At 40.5% G+C, this 21750-nt stretch overlaps 1 protein-coding gene and 1 long non-coding RNA gene across 4 annotated transcripts in view; one reads left to right on the top strand and one right to left on the bottom strand.

Moving 5' to 3' along the window:
- Positions 1-9564: 9564 nt before the first annotated feature.
- LOC121232695 lies at positions 9565-10896 on the bottom strand. Its single transcript, XR_005931621.1, has 2 exons — positions 10180-10896; positions 9565-9790 (listed from the first exon to the last, which is right to left on the bottom strand). It is a non-coding gene; the product is annotated as an uncharacterized LOC121232695 (long non-coding RNA).
- The window catches only part of MEF2C (myocyte enhancer factor 2C), a 141860-nt gene continuing 130993 nt past the window's right edge, over positions 10884-21750 (top strand). For all 3 annotated transcript variants that reach the window (XM_041121021.1, XM_030004624.2, XM_030004625.2), the window contains exons 1-2: positions 10884-11078; positions 21374-21472. The gene's annotated coding sequence lies outside the window, so the exon portion shown is untranslated. The remainder of the gene's footprint in view (positions 11079-21373; positions 21473-21750) is intronic.

Consider the following 21750-nt stretch of genomic DNA (forward strand, 5'->3'; position numbering starts at 1 on the left):
GTGGTGGGTGGTGCCTTTAGTGGCAAAGAAAATCTTCCAGATGTTAACTGAAAATAAAGTCATGCAGAGATACATGCCCAAGTTTGTAGGCAGCCTAACACAATGGCTCTAACAGACATGAACTGCCCCTTGATTTAACTGTTAATTAAACCAGAAAACTTGATAGCCGTTATTTAAATGGTCAGTGATGTTAAGTAGTTCACAGCTGCTTGTTATCCTAATCTCTGCTCCCCAGACCATCTTCATATTCTTGCCAAATTTGATAAATTTCCACTTCCCCATATCTACTCCCCAAACCTTCTGTTTATTGCGCTGACAACACTTGGTACCAACATTGGACTTTGCAGTTCGCTTAAAAATGAAAAACTAAGTCTGGTGTAAGATCAATAGCATGCAATATAAGATTAAATGCCATACAATGCTGAATTCATTGCATCATTTTGGTAAAGACTTCCATTTTTTTAAATTTTTTTGCAGCAGTGCCCAAAATCTCCATCTTTTGCAACAGAAAACTGCAGCAGAATTTAGGTCAAGTGAGCTGCAGCGTAAGATAGGGTCATAAAGCAAGCATATCGTAGTATGTCAGCCCTAAGTAACAGTTCTGATTCAAGTCCTTGTGTAAAATAATTATGTTGCACTCATGTATCTTACCCATTTCAAAACCTGCATGCTTTATTGACATTTCCCAGACTCTAGTATATGAATATAAAAGTAACATAAGATCCAGGACCTCAGCTGGTGTAAATTAGTGTCTGTTCAGTGGGAGCGATGCCAGTTGTGTTGGCTGCGGATTGGTGCATGGAAAACGACTGGGAAAATATAGATGGAATTGTGTATAATGTTTCCTATTAGTAATCTTATGTTCAAGCATTCTCAGAGACATGAGAGGCTGTCTTTTTGTCCTCACAAAAAAACCCAAAAAAACCAAACAAAAAACCACAACACCTTTCCTTGAGGTGTGCTTCTCAGTCAACTACAAAAATTACAGCTGATCAATCAGGGGCATTGCCCCATTTTCTGCTCTTAGGGCACAAATTATTACTCATCAACCTTGAGAAAGAAGTTAGGAATCAGAGAGCGAGTTGAGCCTTGCCAGGGTGCAATCCTTCCCTTGGCAAGGTGAAGTTCCTGCAACATTCCCCTGGCACAGCTGTGTAAACAGGTATGCTTCTGGCCTGATTTATGTAGCTGTAGCTTCAGGAAGAAGTCATGGAATGAAACCTTGGACAACTCTCAGAAGAAAAACTTCAGCTTAAAAAACCGTTCTTAGCATCTAAGACTGAATACTTTATTCACTGTAAAGTAGTCCTTCATGCTGGCTTTAATACTGGAAAACAAATTCATATAATTGACAAAAGTGGTCAGAACATATTAGTGTTCATAGAACAGCTCTGCTTCCTTGCGGAGATTTTGACTTTTCTGTTATTTGGGGGGCAGGGCGGAGTTCAGAAGCAAGATAACTTTTACCTGAATAAATCCATTATGTTACTTCAAACAATAAACAAACAAACAAACAAACAAACAAAACCCCCCACCACCTTGTTTGAAATTACAAACTGCTTTTATACATAGGAAAAACTCATTCAAGGCAACCTAGAGAAAATGCAGAACTTGGGCTCCTTTCACACTATTTTGACTGTAATTATGGGCTAAATCGTGGTATTTTGCCCTTACCAGAATGGTGGAATTTTCAAGACCGTTAGTTTTCATTTGAAAATGGACAAGAGCTATCCCTAACTAGAGGGTCATAAATCGATCTCATGGATTTATATTATAAGTAAACTGGCTTAAGTTGGGAGAATCACCCAGAAAAAATAATTGCATTAACCTGCAAATTCTTCCTCAAAACCCAGCATTTAAAAGCATATTCTGTAGTCTGAGGTTTTACTCTCATCTTTATTTTCCCAAAAACATTCCAACTCCCTTTCTCAAGCAGCTACACCCATAGCCTTTGCCCAGAACATTCACAGGAGGAAGCTAGGCTGAAGTTCATTCTTTCCTGAAAAGGATGTCCTATTATATTTCATAATCTGTGATTTCAGGGACAGAGAATGAAGCCCTGAAGCTCTTATAACTATGCTTACACGTCTTTGGTAGCTCTAGGTTTGCATTTGCTGGACCAAGTGTGTCAAATCCGTCACCCTATCCTCCCTAATTCATTTGTGACAGAAGCAACTATGTCCAAGCCATACTTCAGCAGATCTAATTTGTACTTGATAGTTTTCCTCTCATCCCACTGCCCGTCATTGCTCTATACTAGGAATCGTATCAAGTAATTGACTTGGCTGAGATACAGAAACTGTGACTGTTGTGCCACCTAGCACGCTGAGGGGTGAGATGACCAGGAGCAGAAGGTCCACTTCAGGCATAGCTGACTACTCTTGTCAATGTAGGCTAGAAGCCTGCCAGCCAAGCAGCAGACTGCACATTTTATCCAGGTCACGAAGTACCTGGATTTCTGTGAAAATGGAATTACACCATTCTCCACGTATGGGATTATCAGCTGCAGGTAGGGAAGTTTCCCGTGTGAAGAGTCACTTTTTTATGCTCTGTCCTGGGAAGTGACACCCTCTTTCCACCATTGCTGAAGTTAGAAACACACATATCCACTGTTTTTCTTCTTCCTTTTTGTCACGCAACTGTTGTATTATCTATGCTATGACCAGAAATTTTCCCCCAAAATTAACCCTTTGACCTGGACTCATGTGCTGGGAGATGATGAAGTGGCTGGTGCTGGCTGTCCTCAGCACGCTTCCCAGTTTTTCATTCTGCCAACACCTTCATCTTGTTGAAAAAAACCAATCCCTCTGGCTCAACGGAGCTGTGTAGCTATATCAACACACATATTATTTTCTCCTCACTTGTTGATGAGAGTTACAGCCATGCTTGAAACAAGATGAACTGAGGATTCTTTATCAAATGTGTTTCATTCCTTCCCCCAGAAAACCAAAGCCAGGGCATTCTTCCCTAGAGTCTGCGTTTATAATCTGTACTGCATTTCCATGAACACACCTGCAAGACACGGACAGGTTTTCCACTCACATTTGTAATCTCAACCTAACTCATCCAAAACACATCGTTCCTTAGGACCATCATGAGGAAAGGTGACCTAGGCAGATGCATTTTGTGAACCCTATGACTGCAAGCATTGATAAGGGAAAGAGAAAGGAGAAACTGTCAAGGCTCTGATTGCCCTAACAGGCTGTAATGGCCCTGATAAGCCTCCCACACACCCATGTCCCCAAACCCATGAGGTCCATTTAAGCTCATCCCAGGGCTTTAATTAGCCAGAGCTATGTTTTAAGTGTAATAGCCTCTGGATGGACACTAGACCTTTGCTGTTGGTAGCTGTCTCCTGGATAGGTCCCTGCTTTGTCATAGCTTTGTCACCAGTCCCATCTTTTCCCTGTCCCCTGGATGGACTAAGGAGCCATGCTGTAGCCTCACCTCCAGCCCTGTCCCAGGTCCACCTCCTGCTGCTCCCTGATTGGGCTCTCCAGCTGATCCCTACACCTGACTGATTTCTTTGCCCTGTGCAAACTGTCTGGACTAATTACAGCCTTCATCCTGGACCATATGACATTCCTGTAAAATCTAATTAGAGCAGCTCAGTATATACTTACCTCATCAGAAAGCTGGAAGCGTTAATGGCCAAGCAATATGTGCCTAAAGCCAAGTCATTAAATGACCAAGTGAGATGATTGTAGCAAGCACCCTAACTTTCCATTTTACACATCTTATCTGATGTATTTCAACTGTTGTAAATACTATTATAATCACTCCAGCTTCATGGCAGCTGATGTGCTATACATGTTTGAGAGGGTGGTATCAATTAACTACGTTATCTATAATGCCATGCCTGCAATTACTACTACTTCACAACTTATCATTAATGCATTTGACAGGGTTTTTCCAAAGTAACATTTATTTAGAGGTTAATCAAAATTCCTAAGACTGCCATTTATTATAATCTGATTTTGGATAATTGTCCAAATCAGTGGCTCTTAGAGGCAGCAGTTTTGTCTCAGTCTCAATGAATATAGTACATTAATGCCAAAAAACAACAGAGGATTAGAATTACATTTTTGTACATACAAGTGACTACTGCAAAACTCAGTTCTTCGGAATGTATGAATTCTGTTAGAACTTTTTCTGTCTACTAGTTGGAAGGCTGGACAATGCTTGCAGCCGTACTAAGAGCTGGTAGGGTGGGACAAAGAGAGGAAGTCAAGGTGAGGTTAGTTCCCTGTATCATTCCAAGGAAAAGGAAAAAGGAGTAAAGAGAGAAAGAGCAACCTATATATTCATCCTTTTGCACTAGAAATTGAGACCAAGCAGGTAAGGAGTGGACAGCAGCTGACACATCTGTCTGTACGCAATGCTAAACGTACACAGTTTAGTGTGCACCTTAGTAAGCCCTCAGATTCTGTGACAATTTTAAGGCCAGTGCTTAAAATATCACAAATATCAGAATTAGTTGCCATGCAGCTCTAAGTTGGCTCTATGCATATAGGCATGCCAACAGCTTTTAATCACTTCCTCCCCCTCTTTGGTGCCAGATTCCCAACTGAAGCCTCAGACGCAGAGCATACACGACCTGGTATTTTCCTGGCGAATTTCTCTTTGGCAGATACGCTATTTGAGCAGGAGGCAGGTACATTCCTAAGACTGTCTGTTGTGGTTTAACCCCAGCCAGCAACTAAGAATGTACCTGAACTTCTTGCATTATTCCAAAATCTGTAGGTGTTAGAGATTCCCAGTGAAACAACTTTACACGTTTTCTTAACATATGTAACCTAGAATACCACTCCTCCTGTTCATTTCAAGTAACTGCTGAATCATTATAGAAAATCCAGGATAAAGCACATACCCAAAAAGGAAAACTTTAAAGCTTAATGGTTGAAATTTGGCAACTCACAAACAATGAAAACTCTCAATGAGAAATGTTAGGCAACTTTGTGTATGGCTGTGGTACCAGGTCCACCTAAAATAATAGCTCTCAAATCAACTACTCATATAGTATGAAAAGCTTAAAACAAGAAGGAGGCCCATTTACTTGTTTATTAGTAAGCATCTTCTGTAGATATCAGGACAAATGCAAGATAAATCTCTTATCTATTGAACAGAACATATTTATAAAACTGGAGCTTGCAGGAGTTTGGGAGACAATAACAAAATATGAAAAATGGATTGCAGGAACTGGAGTTGAATCATTTTTATATGAAACTGGGAATGTTTAGCGAAACCCTTTATTCTGCTGATCCCTTCCAATGTTTATTATAAATACTCCCTTTCAAATAATTAATTTGACAATACACCATATTGCTGATTTGCACTAAAATGTTTTAGTTCTAAAAGCTTGTAACATTTTGAGGTTTTCAGTTTTGCTTTTAGATACTGTCTATGAATCACTCCCTATCATATTTATATTTCAATTCTTGGGCAACTATACTGGCAATTAGTATGTAAAACAGTTATACAAAACAGCAGATCAGTCTGTAATAAATCATACTTTGGCAGAGAAGGTCACTATTAATTTATTACTTTAAAGTAACTTATAATCAGTGGAACGGTTCTGCAGTAAACATTCCTAGGGAAGCTCTCTTCTCTTTCCTCTGTTGACAGAATACTGGAGCGCATTTAGATTAATGGCATATACGTACCTGAGTTCCCACAGTCTGCAGCTGCTCACACTGTTTTCACTCCTTCCGTGCAACGCTATAGATCTATTCACATGTATCCCAGAACTGCTTTTCATTTTTTTTAACTCCGACAAAATCTGGTAAGACAGGTTTGTTGTGAGTTAGGTATTTGTAGTTCCTAGAACAGGCCTTCTTATGGAATCAGCCTGTGATCTAACACTTGTGTGTGAACCTGGTGTGACAGAGGCAGTGCTACAGCCTGCACTGAGCTGCATGGAGACTGCTCTGCATGAAACGCCAGCTTTGGGTCCCACCATGGCACCTCATCCCTTCCCGCCTCTATGCTTTACATGTTATATTACACAAGCACACTGGCTACCCAGTATTCTTGCATGTGTCAGAAATTAATTCCTCTGCCTACATCAGTAAATTCTCCCCATAGTTTCTTTAAATCTTTTCAAGACAATCTAGAGGTAGGGACATTTGAAGTGCTTGTATGGGTGCGTATACAGCTCTCCCAGGCACAGTATTTCAGCAGAACCAGTAACTCACTGCAAGGTCAGATTCTTCTCTCTCATTCACCTGTGTATCCTTCCCCTTCAGTGGTTTCAATCTTCCTTTTTGAAAAGGTGCTTTAATTTTAGGACATACAAAATGGAAAAGTAGAGAAGCATATCCCAACGTTTTCTCTCTTCCCCGCTCTGAGACGCACTTTTGCCAAGAACGTTTGGACCAGTTGATCCTCAAGGTCCCTTCCAGCCTGGTATTCTGATTCTATGATTATCTTTTTCCCTGTCTTCAGCTTCATTTATGCCAAACCTGACGGTTTCTACAACGTGGCATGCACCTCCCTCTGGCTGTTAAAGAGCCACTGCCACAAACAGAATTATTCCTACTTAAACACCATATCTTCCTTCTGGCTCCTTCTCTACGTCCTATTTACTCTGTATTTACTCCATTCTCTTTCTTAACTTATGGACCTACACATTTCTGAATTTTTATTGTGCAACTTGTTTCCTAAAGAAAGTTGGTCAACTTCGAACTGTGGCTCCCTGACACTGCTAACAGCCACTTAAATGGACAGACTTCTCACCCTATCTACCTTAACCCTACCCTACACCCTTCCCTCAAAACTGTCCAGAATTTTTCCTATCGCACCTCTACTGTCTATATAACTTGCAATTTACTTTCTCTTCAGGAACAAAATCCCAGCTCCTCTTCTGTATTAGGAAAACCTACATAACATTGCCCTCCCTCTCACTTGCCAAATGTATGTTTACACTCTCTCTGCTTTCGGACTCTGTATAGTGATATCAGGAAGGCCACATGCAACCTCAGACATGTATGTTTAGTGCTGTATGCCCGTATTTCAGTACACTTATGAACAGAGTGCTTCACACTTACCACGTTGCTATTGTAAGTGCGTATTTCCCCCCTGGCAACTGCCTGCTCCTACCAGTGGAAGCAGACTCTGTGTTTTCAGCTTTCCCACCCCTTTTTCAAGCCCAAATTTGAGCCATCTTTGTTGTATACAAGTTCCTCAAATGCAACTGCTTTTTAGTCAGTCAGGTTTCTTTCTCAGTCCTTTTCAGCTGGGTACATTTCAAGCATGGAAAGGTCAGAATTTAGGGCCCATTTTCGCTGTGATGGCTCCAAAATAACAGGAGGCGGTCCTTGGAGAATTCCTTGTCTACATTTTAGTCTGCTGATGATCTTTAAAAGCCTTCAAACAACTCAGCTCACTTTCCTTTCCACAGGAATACTCCCCACACCTTTGCCATATCCTTAAACGTTTTCCTGTTTTTTTCCCCACTTATTTGTATTTGATCGATATATTCAAAAAGCATGCAATGAGCCTTTATGTTTGTGAAGTACATGTAAGTTGACGGTGCTATAAAAGTGGTCTGTGGAAAACTAAAATAGTAATAATAAGTTGGGCATATGATGATGTAGAGTTGTATAATATGCCCATTATCATACGATCTGTGCAGTTTTGTCATAGCTTTTTAGCACCTGAAAAACTGAATATAGGCCAAATGTTGTATCTCTATTTTACGTGATGGAGAAGGGAGACAGATTTTATCTGCAATATGCTCAGGCTGACTTTCTAGCATTTTGGAAGTGATTCTTTAACAAATGCTAGAAAAAAAGACATCTTGGATTAAAAAGCTAAAAATCATAAAGCTGAGAACATATTACTTAGATGAAGATTTATGTGCCCAAGTGATACCACTAACAATTTTCCTCATCCCTTTCTTTCCACGAGATCTGCGGCTAGGAAGAATCAGGTTTTTGCCCACTACATAGTGGCAACGGGGCAAATCTTCTTTCCCCCATTTCAGTGCGGCAGGGTCAAGCGCAGCCTTCACTGTATTCTGCAGTGCACCTGAGTAATCCTGCCTTTCAAGTATGTAACTGAAATTGTATTTGTTCGGGATGACGAACAAGGTTAGAGCTTCCTTGTCCACATCAGACTGAATGCTGAGCTGAGACTCTCTACTTCCCCAGCTAGTACCCCTGCAACCTTGACCTTGTAGCAAGGACAGGCACATGATAGAAGGGAAATGTACAAAATTGTCATGTGTGCTGCATCCTTCCCCGGGGGCTGAAAGTTTCACCTCTCTGATATGCTTAGTTGGCTCAGAGTAAAAGTTCTTGAGAGCAATCACAATCCTAGGTCTCATGTGGCAATCTGCAGAACGAATGGGCCAGCCCACAGGCAGATTACCCACTGAAGCTTTCACAGAGAGTCAAGCAGGTTAAAGTGGCCCACACCACGATCATACTTCTTAAATAAAATCTTTACAGATTTGTAAATGCATATAAAAAAATAAAACTATAAGCTTGATATGGGGAATCTAGCATGTGAAAGGGTAACAACTTTCATTAGCAAAGTTTTACAGAGTTTCTACAAAGGCTGTTCCAGCCTCATCAGTGGAGAGATCATTTGTGCCATCTGCACTCAGCAGGCACTGGGTTCTCCAGACAAGGTGGCAAATAAAAACAGTAACAGCAGTAAATGAAAATAATATGCAGAGATACAAACTTAGCAAACCAAGGCTCTAAACCAGTTGGATTTCAGTGAGAACTACTGGATCTTTCTAGACAGAAATGTGTTTTTCTGATAGCAGTTGTAATTAGCAAGGCATTTTAGTGTTACAGCCTGGCACAGGTGGAGAAAATGTTTTCCATCAACAAAATTAAGACAGGATTTTTTAAAAATACATCATGTTAACTAACGGACAGCAATCACTCATTTCATACTTTGTAAATCAAAATACATTACAAGCGTGTATCATTTGTACCAGTTAATAGGTGGAATTCCGAAAGAGTTTTGAATTTGAGCCAAGGCAACTTTGAAATAACTACATTTGATCTGCAAAGGATCTTCTTCAGAATGATAGTTTTGAAAATAAATGTAGTTCATGCCTATGCTTCTTTCTCTGCATGGAAATACAGAAACAGAAAATCCCTTATTTCTGTTAGTTCCTTGCTTTGATATTTTAACTAAGTAGTGGGGCAGACACATCTTAATAGGAAAACTGTTATTTTGCATTTGACTTATTTCTATGCTAAAGCACCTCCTTTGTTTTCAGCCTTTTGGTTTGGTTTCAACATGATTGTCAAGGTCTTAACTTCTGTGACCCACTAAACAGCAATATAGGTGGGTATGGCTGTTTGCAAAAGAAAACAGTCTGACTTCCAAGTATTTTTTCCTATTTCTTTTTCAGAAAGACAGAAAAAACAGACTAGTTTAATGCAATTACAGCAGTGCCTAGGCCTGATGATTGTTGTTTTTCAAACAGTAATGGATCATCAAAAATATCAGAATTGTTATTCATTAGGACTTTTTGAACATTGTTTTTAATCTAAGAATGACAGCTGATAGGAGGCTTTAAATGAAACACATGATTTTATCAAATATGATGAAAACATAAGACCTTTATTATGACAGATACAAACCCGAGGAAGCAAGCTTCCACAAAGTACCTCCTGTATAATTATTAAATAAAAACACTTACTTATTTGGTACTCAGCTTTTAAACCCTGAATAAGAGAAGTACATATTGAGAGAGAGGTACTTAAAACGTTTCCATGGATACAGGATGATGCCAATCAGGTCCATGTTTTTATCTGAAAGGGTGCCCCTGCAGAGACATACAGCTTGGTGAGTGGTTGTTTATACAAGTAAGTAAATAGGAACCTTGTTTATTTTACAAAGAGCTCCTGACCCACAATTTTTCTCATCACTTTCTTAAGAGAAACATTTTGCTCCTTTTAAACAGCATATTGTAGTAAAATACCCACTTTTGAAAATTTTCCTTAAATTTGTTTGAGTTTATGACAGTTTTCAAGCAGAAAATGGAGTATCTAGGTATGCTGCCACAAATCCTGGCAAACCTACACTGGTGACTCTTTTAACTCTGCAAGAAGAAATACTGATGCAAATTACATCTTTCTATTTCAATCACCAGAAGCCACTTCCAGGAAGAAAAAAAAAAAGCAAGGAGCAGATACAAATGATAAATACCCTTACCTTAATCCAATAAGGACAAGAACACCAAGTTTTGATTGCTTCTCTCAGAAGAGTCTCCATTTACTTTAGCTCCCATTTTAAAAGTGGTTGGCTCCTAGATTCCCACTGCATAAGTGCTACGAACATGTAATTTTGACATCCAGCCTCTCAACACTGCATGCTTTCTAATTTTGGGAATGAGATTAATACCTCCTATTTGAGAAGCTTTAGTCTTCTAATATTTCTTTGGATAAAAAAGCACAATGAGTTAGTGAAAAGAAAGGCAATCAACTTTAATACTTAACACAGTTTAATAACCTGAATTGAAATATGTGTGTGCTGTACTTCCATTAAAAAAAGTTTCCTTCCAGCCACAATTAATAGAACAAAACCCCGTCTTGTTCAGAGATTATTCTTGGAATACTGTAATTTTAACATCTATGTAAAGGAGGAAGGTTTTTTGCCACGTGCAAGCAATTTGGCCTTCCTTCTTCTCGAAGAAGCGGTTCCTGGCTAAGACGACTGATTTGATATTTTCCATTTGAACTCGCAGAGTACTTTGAAGGGGGACGGCAATGCTGTGTTGGTTTGCCAGTGCTGACAAAGGTCCTGCTTGTCAGTGATACCTTTTACAGCTAAATTTACTCGGGACTGACAGAAGCAGGTGCACCTTGGCCTGCCAGACACTTGTGCGCCCGCATCACGCAGCCCACAGGTCAACATCCAAAGGAGAAAAAGCCCGGGGCTGCGGAGGAGAGGGTGAGTGAGGCAAACACAACCCAAACTGGGGGGTTTCTCTTCAAAGCCAGCTGGTCTGGCTTTATTCTACAGGAATTTTTTTTACCTGCCGGTTTGATCAACGAAGCCCTCAGCAGGTGCTGACGGGTACAACTTCCTGGAGAAGCAGAAGAAGGGCACTGGTGAGTTTTAATAGAGAAAATGATTAAAAATATATTTCTTAAGTCCTCGGAATTGTTCTGCTTGCCGCAGCACTGGGTGATTCAGCTCCAGGCTCGTGGCTACGCTCGCAAAGCTTTCTTCAAGAGAAAGCAGATAAGCTTCGTAGCATGCTTCGCATTTTATTTGATACGGTGCTTGATTTTAGCTTCTGTTGCCAAGAAAAGTTTCTTGAAAGTGACTGGATATTTATAGTCAGTTTCTTTCAAACTGTTCCTATGAATCTGAATGGAAAGAACATAGAGGATTACATACGGGAACACCAGAAGCCAGACAGCACCGGGGGTGTACTCTGTGCCCCCCCCCATCTGCCTCCTTTAAAATAAATGAGTTATCCTAGTAATTTCCAAATAAATAGAAAGGATGTGTTGTCTGTAGACTGTTCCCAGTATTTGGAGCTTCAGCGGACATTCCAGAGCCTTAGAAACTCCTTCTGAACAACAACATACGATTACTTTGTAATAAATAAGGGAGTGAAATTAACAATGTTTAGAACATTTTACCAGACTCAGTAATCAAAGGATTATCACACAAAACTGTTGCCTTTCGCTAAAGTGAAAAGGTAAATTACCAAACAGAGGCTACATGAGAGCACTACTTCGCATGATGCTTTTTAAAGATATCATGAATTTACACAATCTTCCTTATTTTAAAACCACAAATTATGCCTGCATGTGTATTCTTTAATTTGCGTAAGAGCTGGGATACTAGACGAAGGGAAAAAAAGATTTATTTTTCTAGAACAATAAGATTTCAATTAATGTGAAAATGTAGGAAAATGTGACCACATGTTAAAATAAATATTTTGGAGGGGAGAAAAGCATTTTTATTATGATTTCTATTTCAAGAACTTGTTCTTTTGACTTTGTTTCACAGTATTCATTACAAATTGTTGTGTTAAATTGAAAACATTTATTTAAGCAAGTAAACAGACAGAAAACTTGACCATATGAATCTTTTTGAGTAAACAGATTCCATATTCACAACTCACATGCACACCATATAAGACACTAATGGGAGAAAGAAAGGGATCATACGTCAATATACAGTTAGACTATTTCTGTAGTTGATATTCCCCGTATGTCAAAATAAGTGATTTATCAACAGTGGATAGCCTAAGATTAGGCTGAATAATAATACCTGAGGCCCTTTTAAACACCTCTGATCTGTGATTTTTTTCAGCTAGGCTGCTTGGTGTGGGACCAGTACAGTTGACAGGGAACTCCGACCACAGCAGAGGCAGATCAGGCCTTAGTCTTTGTCCATTTTCTTCATTTTGGGAGACAGGAAAAGCGCAGCAGAGATTATTTTTCTTTCTAGAATGTGCTACATGAAAACAATCACAATTTTGTTTGCTGCAAGAATATCCTACTGTATGTGAGAATAAAAGACCAGCAGAATAAAACATTACTAGTCAAAGCATAAACCTCTAAATATGAAAGATACTTTCTCAGATGAAGTATGAAACATAAAACAAAACAAAACCCCCAAAACTAGAGCTGCCTTTAAACTAAGCAATGCCTGTAAAACATTGCTGTTTCGTGCATAACATTTGTAATGTATGGAAACCAAATCCCCTAAACAGTCATTAAAACCAAGCACTGTTAAATCCGAAGACAGTAAATAGTAATGGCAGTTTCTAGAGTTAACTAGACATTGTACGTGCTACACTAACCAAGAAAAACATGTAGCCTTTGGTTTAGAGCCTTTAATTCTGTACACTGGAAGTTCGTCAGCATTTTACTGTATTGATTTTAAAGGCTCAGAAACAGTAATTAACATGACAAACTCCTGGATAATTTCATGGAATTCCAGTTAAGTTAGTCTGTATTTCACTGCATTTGGGGAAAAGAGTATTTTGCAAAATAAAACTTCAGTACAGAATGTTTGACTTTTCTAGAAAAAGACGGTTTAATGTTGCAAAAGGTAGAGATTACACACTAGATAATTTATACCATTAAACTTAAATGTGTGCCCTTTATTGGTCTTTCTGTTTCATTTTTTTTCTCAGTATCAGGCTTAAGCACATTAAGTGAAATTCTAAAATATTTCTATTATTAATGAAATACTGAGAGATTAAGAAATAGGAAAACCTTATTTAATTTGCTGAAACTTTACTACTATTTCAGTTAGAAACAGAATCAGCCCTAAAATGCCTGGTACACTACACTCATTTATTTCTATACCAACTATTCCCCACAAACTAAGAGCTCTGTTGCCTGTTTTGTAAACTAGGGCAGGTTATTCTGCAACTATCTTTTTTATTTTGAAAAGGTACAGTCTAGCTCAGCTTTCAGCTATGTTTGTCTTCTCCAATAAATCCAAGCTTTAGTGTCAGGAAGACATCTCTATTAGTTATTCCACAGTGTGTGTAAACATAAAATGGGATTTAACCACAAAGCTTTGGCAAAAATCACAGTTTAGTGACTCAGTGTTACGTTCTTCAAAAGTTAATTCAAGGCTTTTCATACAGTGTTACATGGTATTTTCAAAGCATATCATGCCTTCTTCTTCCTTCACTTATGCTGGTGAAAACTGGACACTTTCCACTGAAGGCAATGAAGGTGCATTTAAAGTTAGGTAAGAAGATGAACTGCATGATAAAAATTATGAGGAAAAAATAGGATGAATTGCCTTAATTACTGCTTCATATATTAGCATTTAAAACACACAAATTTTCCATTTTATATTTCTATTATAAATTTAAACTGTGTGTCTATGTACATATATATAAGTATGTAAATACACACTTTAAATTTATAATTATTTTCCCCTTGGTACAGTAAGCAAAATCTTATTCTACAAAACATAGATAACTTCCTTCATGGACTTTTATGAATTCATTTTTCTGTTCAAAACCTCATCGGTTATTGGTCTGAGGCCACCTCCCTGAAGATCAAAGGAACACACGCACGTTAGGAAGCAGTGGAGAATTCTCCTCCTTGCCAGTCTGCTGGCAACGCAGGGAGCTGCTGCCTCGCCTGGTGGCTTCACCACCCCTGAGCTGTTGCAGTGGCTGCAGACGGACTGCTCTGCAACTGCTCCCCACCCCTGCACCCCACTGTGGCCCGTGCCCATGTGAAGACACCCCCGGCATTCCCATACCACTCCCCATGACTGCTCACCGCTCCTCCCTGCTATCCCATTTCAAAAATGCTGTCGCGTTCTACGGTTCACCACAAACAAGGTAACGTGGACAGGCCTTGCAGCACACCCCTTGTCACAACGTACAGACACACAAACTGTTAACCGAGTTGTCTTCTCCATTGAAAGTACTAACAATTTATTGCACTGTCAAACTGGGTTTTGTTCCTTTGCAAGCAACTAGCATTAGGAAGCAAGTTCTGAAAGCAGCACCTGAGAAGTTTTCAATACAGACAAAAGCAACAGTGCATTCTATGCATAGCTCTAAAGGCACTGGATTCTAAATCAAGTTCAATAAATACAGCTTACAAAGGATAAACATCTAGATTTAAGCTAAGGTATACTAGTTTGCTGGAAGCATGTAAAATAACCACACGGAATGAATGAAACAGCAATTACTGCTTTGTTCATACAGATATCTACATAGTAATGCTAGTTCTACATATACACTTAAAAGTTGTGCTCACAGCATATGAAGTTCAATATAATGTTAATGTAGCCGATGCACTGTACCCTGAAACATGACGGCACCTGTCAGGGAAAAAAAAATAAAAGCTGAATAGTATGAAACCCAGCTGCTAACGATTAATTCAGCAAAACAAACCTTTCTGTATCTGGGTTGCTTGGAGTTCCGTTTAAAAAAAAAAAAAGCTCTCACCCAATAATTTTCATCTCTCTCTACTTTTGTTTATTGCTATACCAATAATGATACGGAAGTATACAAAATCGATGGTTCCTATAGTTTTTGCTATAGATATCTGCTGCATTCATTCTTTTTTCTTTGCTTGCTTAAGTGGTGGCAGGATAGTCTCTATCCAATATAACTGTATGCAAATAGCCCTTTCCCCAGTATCAATCCACCTCCTGAGCCTGAAATTATTGTAGAAGAATGCTTGGTAATAACAAACTAATATCATCTGCAATAATTATAACAATTAATGAAGAGTCTACTAATGTTGAAAAAAATAGAAGAGACTGTGAAATAATCTACTTGTACATCAGGAGACAGTTCCCACCCTTGGAAAAATACGGCTGTCCATTTAACTACGTGTCCTTGCACTAACTGACTTCATTAACCATTCAATCCTCAACCACTGTGCTTCTGATAGCACTTAAGATCCTAGACACATACAACCTCACTGAAATAAGGTTTTGGTTTGTATTCTTCCTCAGAAATATGAGGGAACTGTCTCCCACTTAGGGCAAAGAAGGACTTACTCCTTTGTTCCTCGGAGAAACTATAGTTTCAAAACTGCTGGGTTTAATCAGCAAAAAGGATGCAGTAACTCCCCACTGAATCTCACTTTAATCCAGAAATTCTTGACCTGTCTATTGCCATTAGGCGACAGTCCTTCTTAAATTATTTCTGCCCATGTGCCTTTTGCCCCATCTTCATCCTACCTGATATCTAGACCCCAAAACACACTTCAGTCTCACTTAAGAGCTAGAAAATCTCTTAACTCCCTTCCAAATATGCACCTGTTCTCCAGCCCTTGCTCCTTTATCTGAGTCACAGCCAAGAGGACAACTAAGTCATGTCCAGAGATACTAGCGGAACGGGGCTTTAGAGCACAGACCCTCAGACTGCTGTAGATCTAAACGGTAAAGACAAATGCTAGTGTCACCATATTTATTTGTTACTGAGAGTTTAAAAATGGAGAGGGTAACGACATAGTTAGTGGGTCAGTTCAAGAGGTTTCAATACATATTTGACTGGAGATTAATTGGTTAATAAAAAAAGAACAAAAGTTGTCCCTGTATGGTCCTTACTTGCCTGACAAAAATAACAACCCTCAATTTCAGTAACTTCTTTGATTTAGTAACCAGGTTTCTTCTCCTTTAACCGTGTTGGTGTAGCTGTCTGTAAACTCATTGCTGTCTGCAGATCTTGCTGGCCTGATTGGTGCAGGCTTGCAGAACGTAACAGACCAGAAATGGGAACTTAAATCTGTCCATATCACACTGGAGCTGTGCAAAGATGGTCCAACTAGACCACACGACAGCAACAGTAACTTCAGAAGAAATACATCTAAACCAAAATATATATCTAAACACAACCTCTGAGGCTTATTTTCCTTTTAACCTTGGTAATATCAACCTTTTAAAGTGCTTCCATGGGAAGAGTTATAACCAATGACATCACAGCTGGAGGCTCATGGAAGTTTTAATATAGACGAACAAAAGTAGCACAAGCATATCTAAAAGCTGACCCAACTATTGTGCAATTACGTTTCATGGCCACAGAGGTTACAAGGTCTTCTTCACTTATCAACAAGAGCTATCAGCCTTCAAAAGGCCTCTCTAAAATGTCTAATTAAAGTTTTAAATTAATTATTGTTTTGATAACAGAAATATTAGTATTACAGCAGCACTTAGAAGACACATTTATGGATCAACACTTGTGTTTGGAGCTGTTCAAGTGCAAAGCAAAAACAAGAATTTGGTACTGAAGAGTTCACAAACACTTGAAAACAGTGCATTTTCTCAAAATGTCCAGAGAATAACCTATTACTTCTTGATATCTGCATGCAAGCATACCTGTATAAAACAGTTTGCCAACAATACCTTTATCCTCTCATGTACTATCTATTGCTATTGTATTCTGTACTCAATTTATGCTGCAAATATCATACAGCATACTCTGTTACAACAGGCAGGATGATTGACCTTTAAAATTTGCATATCATTTACTCCAACTTTGGTTCCAGAAAGTGATATTTGAAATAGAGGCAAATTGTCAGAGAAACAGCCAAAAAGCTGGGTGCTTATCTAAAATACATCTCAAAGTCTAGTTTGGAAAACTCCTGAGAAGTGGGTTTCTCAAAAAAAAAAACAAAACAAAACAAAACAAAAAACCCCAGCATTTCCTTTTCTAGTTAGGAATACCGTAACAGCGGCCTTTCATGTGGTACGTTGGAATTTATATCTGTAGCCAGGATGGGGAACCATAGTGGAACTTCAGCACTATGGTCTTCAACTTCAGTTGATCAACGTTTTTCTACCCTTAGGACACGTTTGATTTGAACTTTATTTGAATTGTGGCTAGGGGTCTATCCAAAACAAATCTCTACTTTGCTTGGCCCTCAAAATTACCATGAATTTCATTGTCTACACAGATGCAGATGCTGATCTAATTTGTAGCAGCTGCAGAATACTTAATTAAGCCTTTTCTGGCCATCTATGGCTGTCTGCTTCTTTATCCCATCATCATGCAGTGCAAGACAGACAAACGCTTGAGTGTCACACAATTAGCAAGGGGGTGCAATCATATTTTTTGGTTAGGGTTGTGTGTTTTTTGGCTAAATATCTGAAAATATCACAATACCTTAGTCAGGCAATTCCATTTCAGGAAAAGAGAAGGAATGCACAGTCTAAAAAAATCCTTCCCCCGCCCAGCCTTTCCCAAAATGAAAGGGGATCACCTGAGATTCTCTTTATTCAGCTGGGGGCAATCACATGGACAAAGAAATGTGGTAGCAGGAATGAGAAAGGTGGTCCATACTTAAAATGCTAGTTCTGAAACTTCATTTCTAGGAGCCTTTCTTCTTGGAGGGAAGTAGAGGGAACTGCCCTAGCAGAAACTTCTTTTGAAATGACCAGCTAATGGTGAAGAGGTTTAAACCTTCTACAGCTGCATAAATTAACAATGAAATTCAAAGTTATCTTCCTCTGCATCAACTCTACAGGTTGTGCGAGATATTGGAGGACGGATAAAAGATTTTAAAGACAGGGACTCCCAGCGCTGTACTTTGCAGTTGGCAGGAACCTGCCTGATCCCTTCTGTAAATTCAAGCGGCCCCACAGCTGCTCTGATTTAGTCTCTCTTTGGACATAGGCCCTTCAGAACAAAGAGTCACCAAAGCAAAGCACGTCTCCCTCTAGCATGCTCTTCTCTATTAGCCACCAAGCTGAATAGCAAAGATACTGTATTTCTTGGGTGAAGGCTGTTTAGTAATCTAGGTAGACTTTAATCACAGTTGTATTAAACCATATGATAAATTACACTTCCACCAAATGCCTTGCTTTTTTAAAAAAAGTCTAATGTTTCCGAGGCATATGAAGATGCAGAATAATCAGATTGATGAACAGCAGTTCATGAAAATGACAACATTTCCAAAATTATTCTTCAAATACATCCCTGTACTTAAACCCTATTAAGATGGGGAATTGATTCCAAATTTCCACTCTAAGTTCATTTTTGATCTATTTTTATATTTTTGCACAGGAAAAAAGCCCATTTAGCTTGAAATTTCACCTAATTAACTTTATGTCAGAAGAGATGGGGGGGGGTGCAGAATTGAAACTAGTTACTGAGCTTTTGAGTTTGACTGAGACTAAAGTTTTGCTTGCCAATTTCTGACTAGCACTGAAGAACTTCAAAACCCTTGATACATTTCTTCCATGCAAGTCTAGACTCACATTTTTGGAGTCCCTAAATCTCAACGGGCGAAAGGTTAGTAGGTTAAATTCTTCCTTTAGTTACACTCCATTATTGACTACAAGTGTTGTCCCCCTAAAATACATATGTGTATATATAAACTATATACATTTGGTGGAATGTTGTCATAGGATGATGAGGACATTTGAATACCTTACAGAGAGACAGTGGCCAGTACAGGAACTGGAGTTACAGCATATTCAAAGATTCATTTTGAGGCAGGAATAGGATCTGGGTGGCCACTGGCATAGGGCCGAGCTTCCATTTTAGGGTCCCATTTGAAACCTATCAGAGTGCATTGGATTTCAACACACTTCAGGGCACTTTGGATGCGGTGCATGAGCTCCACAGCATCCCCGCTCCACGCCAAACATGAGATTCAACATTTCTATAGCTGTTAACGCCTTCAGATGCAAATTCAGCCTCATTTTCAAACAAATGACAGACCTTAAGTATTAGCCTATTTCTAAAAAGCATGTGCGGCAAACAAAAGGAGTGGTTATCACTAGGTCCAGATCTGATTCTCATATTAGTCTGTGCTGTCATTCACAAAGTAAGAAATATGAGTTTTACACTTTTAGGACAATTTTAGTAATACCTAATCTTTGACAGAAAACATATTTATCTACAAAGAAGTTATGTCCTATCTCTAGCTTTAAAACAGTTAAAAAAGAAACAAAACAGACATTACAGTAAAAAAATTCTTAGATAAAAATAATCTTTGGACAACTGTTTACGGGATATTTAAAGGACAATATCCACTTGCAAACTACAGTTTCAGAAACTGCCTTTTGTAACAATGAAACACTTCAGATTACTAGAACTGGATCAATTGAGCAAAACAAACAAACCCCCTTTTCATTGTTGACTTAGTGCATTTGGCAGCCTGTTTCCCTCTACAATCAGTCTCTTCCCCTGCAAAGGCCCTTGAAAATATCAGCAAGGGAGCACAAAAAAAAAAAAAAAAAAAAAAAAAATCCCACTTTTTAAAAAAAGGGAGTGTTGAAAAAAACAGCTTTCCAAAAGCCTGGAAAGTTAGCAGATAATGCCCCGGATTAGTTGACCTCCAAGCTCTCCATCGAGCCCAGAAACACAACTTACGCTATCTTTCCAGGGGTGGCTACCCGCCCCCGTGCCTGACTCACGCCACGGCCCCAACTCTTGCTCGGGCCTGGCCTGCTCGACGCCCGACAGCCTCCCGCCCATCCCCTTCCCAGCAGCGGCCACGCGCTGCTTCAACCCCACGGGCCCGGGCCCCGCTCCGTGCTACACCTCCGTGGCCTGGCAGCCCTCCCTGCAGACCCCCAGGGCTCCCCCCCACTCCGCCTGGCCCTTGGGTCACCACGATTTACACCCAAATTTACGCCCTGCTGGCACCGCAGGGACTCTGCGGACCTCTACTTCAGCCTCCCAAAGCAGTAACGCTCATTTACTCCAACGGTCGGAGACGCGGGGGGCAAAGGCTGTGGAAGACTTTGGGGGGGGGGGGGGGGCACAGCACTGAGGAGAAACGCGGGGCTGTGGCTCAGGCTACCGCTGGCTTCCCAGCCTTTTGGCCGGGACTGCCCACCCCTTGGCTAGTGCCGTCCCGTTTTAAGTCGCCACCGCCTCAGGAGCAGCGGGACCGGCCACCGCTTCCCTCCCTCCCCGGGACCACCCGCTCTCGCGTTAGCCGGCGCCCGGCCCAAATTACACCAACCCCCCGCCACCGGCGCCCGCCTCAGCGCCTTCCCGCGGAAACGGGGAGGAAGAAGAAGAGGAGGAGGAGGAGGAGGAGGAGGCGGCGGCTGCAGCAGCAGCACCCCGGTACCACCGGAGCTCCCCCGCGGGGCCCCCTCCGCGGGGCCGGGGCCGGAGGCCGCCGCCGCCGCCACCGGCGGGGTGTGAGGGGGTGCCCGCGCGGGGGCGGGGCGGGCGTTGGGCCGCGCTGCCTGAGGAGATGGCGGCCGGTGTGGGTACCTGCTGCCGCGGAGCCGCCCCCGCCACCCGCGCCCACCCCAGCCCCTAGAAATAAAGAAGTAAATAATCGAATGGAAGCCCGAAGCTCGGGGGGGGGGGGGGGGGGGTGTGCCGGCGGCGGGGGTGCGAGGGGTCGGGGCAGAGGCCGCAGGCGGGTCTCTGGTGCGGGCCGCCTGGCCACAGCCACAGGTTTGCGCAGAAAAAACGGGCGTTTGGGTTAAAAAAGGTTGTGCCGGTGTTAGCCGGTGTTGCCTGCCCCGAGGCAGGCCCGAGGAGATGCGTCCCCGGGCGGGGGCACAGCACACGTCTGCCCTTGAAAGAAGGAAGAAATTCGTGAGCCAGGCTTTAGCGTTTCAGCGTTTGGCCCGGAGTTCTAAATTGGCATTTATTAAACAATGAGAGAGCAGCGTTTTCCAAAATGTGTGTAAAAGCATAAATAATTTCCTAAGTACCGATTGGAGGATGAGTACAGTCCAAGATCAATAGTTTTGTAATTTTATTGATAGCGCAGCATCCCTAAGGTAGGATTCAGATGGAGTTTATTACAGCTTCCGAAAATGTCAAGTTACTTACAAGTGATATTTCTCTTAGGCCTAAGTGCACATCAGTAAAGACTCTTTTTATAGAAATTGTTTCATAAATCTCTTTAAATATATTTTAAGTACTATAGGTTTGCATTTTAATAATACGCTACTTTTGTGCTTTTAAACATCTAAGGTGCCGAACAAGAATTGTAAACTGTGAAGTAACTACTATGGGAAAGATTAAGTAAAGCATTGGAGGCGGATGATTTTGACAATAAAGAGGGTGTATGTGGTGAGTGTTTAATATTTATTGCATTTAATATTACAAAGTACTATTTATTGTTTTCAGATTTAATGTTAAAAGCAAAGCCTGGAGAGCAAGCTCTGCTGTATTATGTACTTACAGGTACACCTGTGACAAAGGCTTTCTGTAATCATTGCTTGATGTGTATAACACCATTTTAGTAATGGCATGCAATTTTATTTAAAGTTCGTATGTCAGCTGTGCCTACCTTGCAAATATTTTTTTGCAATTAAATGATTTTGCAAAGAATCATGTACATTTCAGCT

Source organism: Aquila chrysaetos, chromosome Z (assembly GCF_900496995.4).
Source record: "Aquila chrysaetos chrysaetos chromosome Z, bAquChr1.4, whole genome shotgun sequence".
Taxonomy (NCBI): Eukaryota; Metazoa; Chordata; class Aves; order Accipitriformes; family Accipitridae; genus Aquila; species Aquila chrysaetos.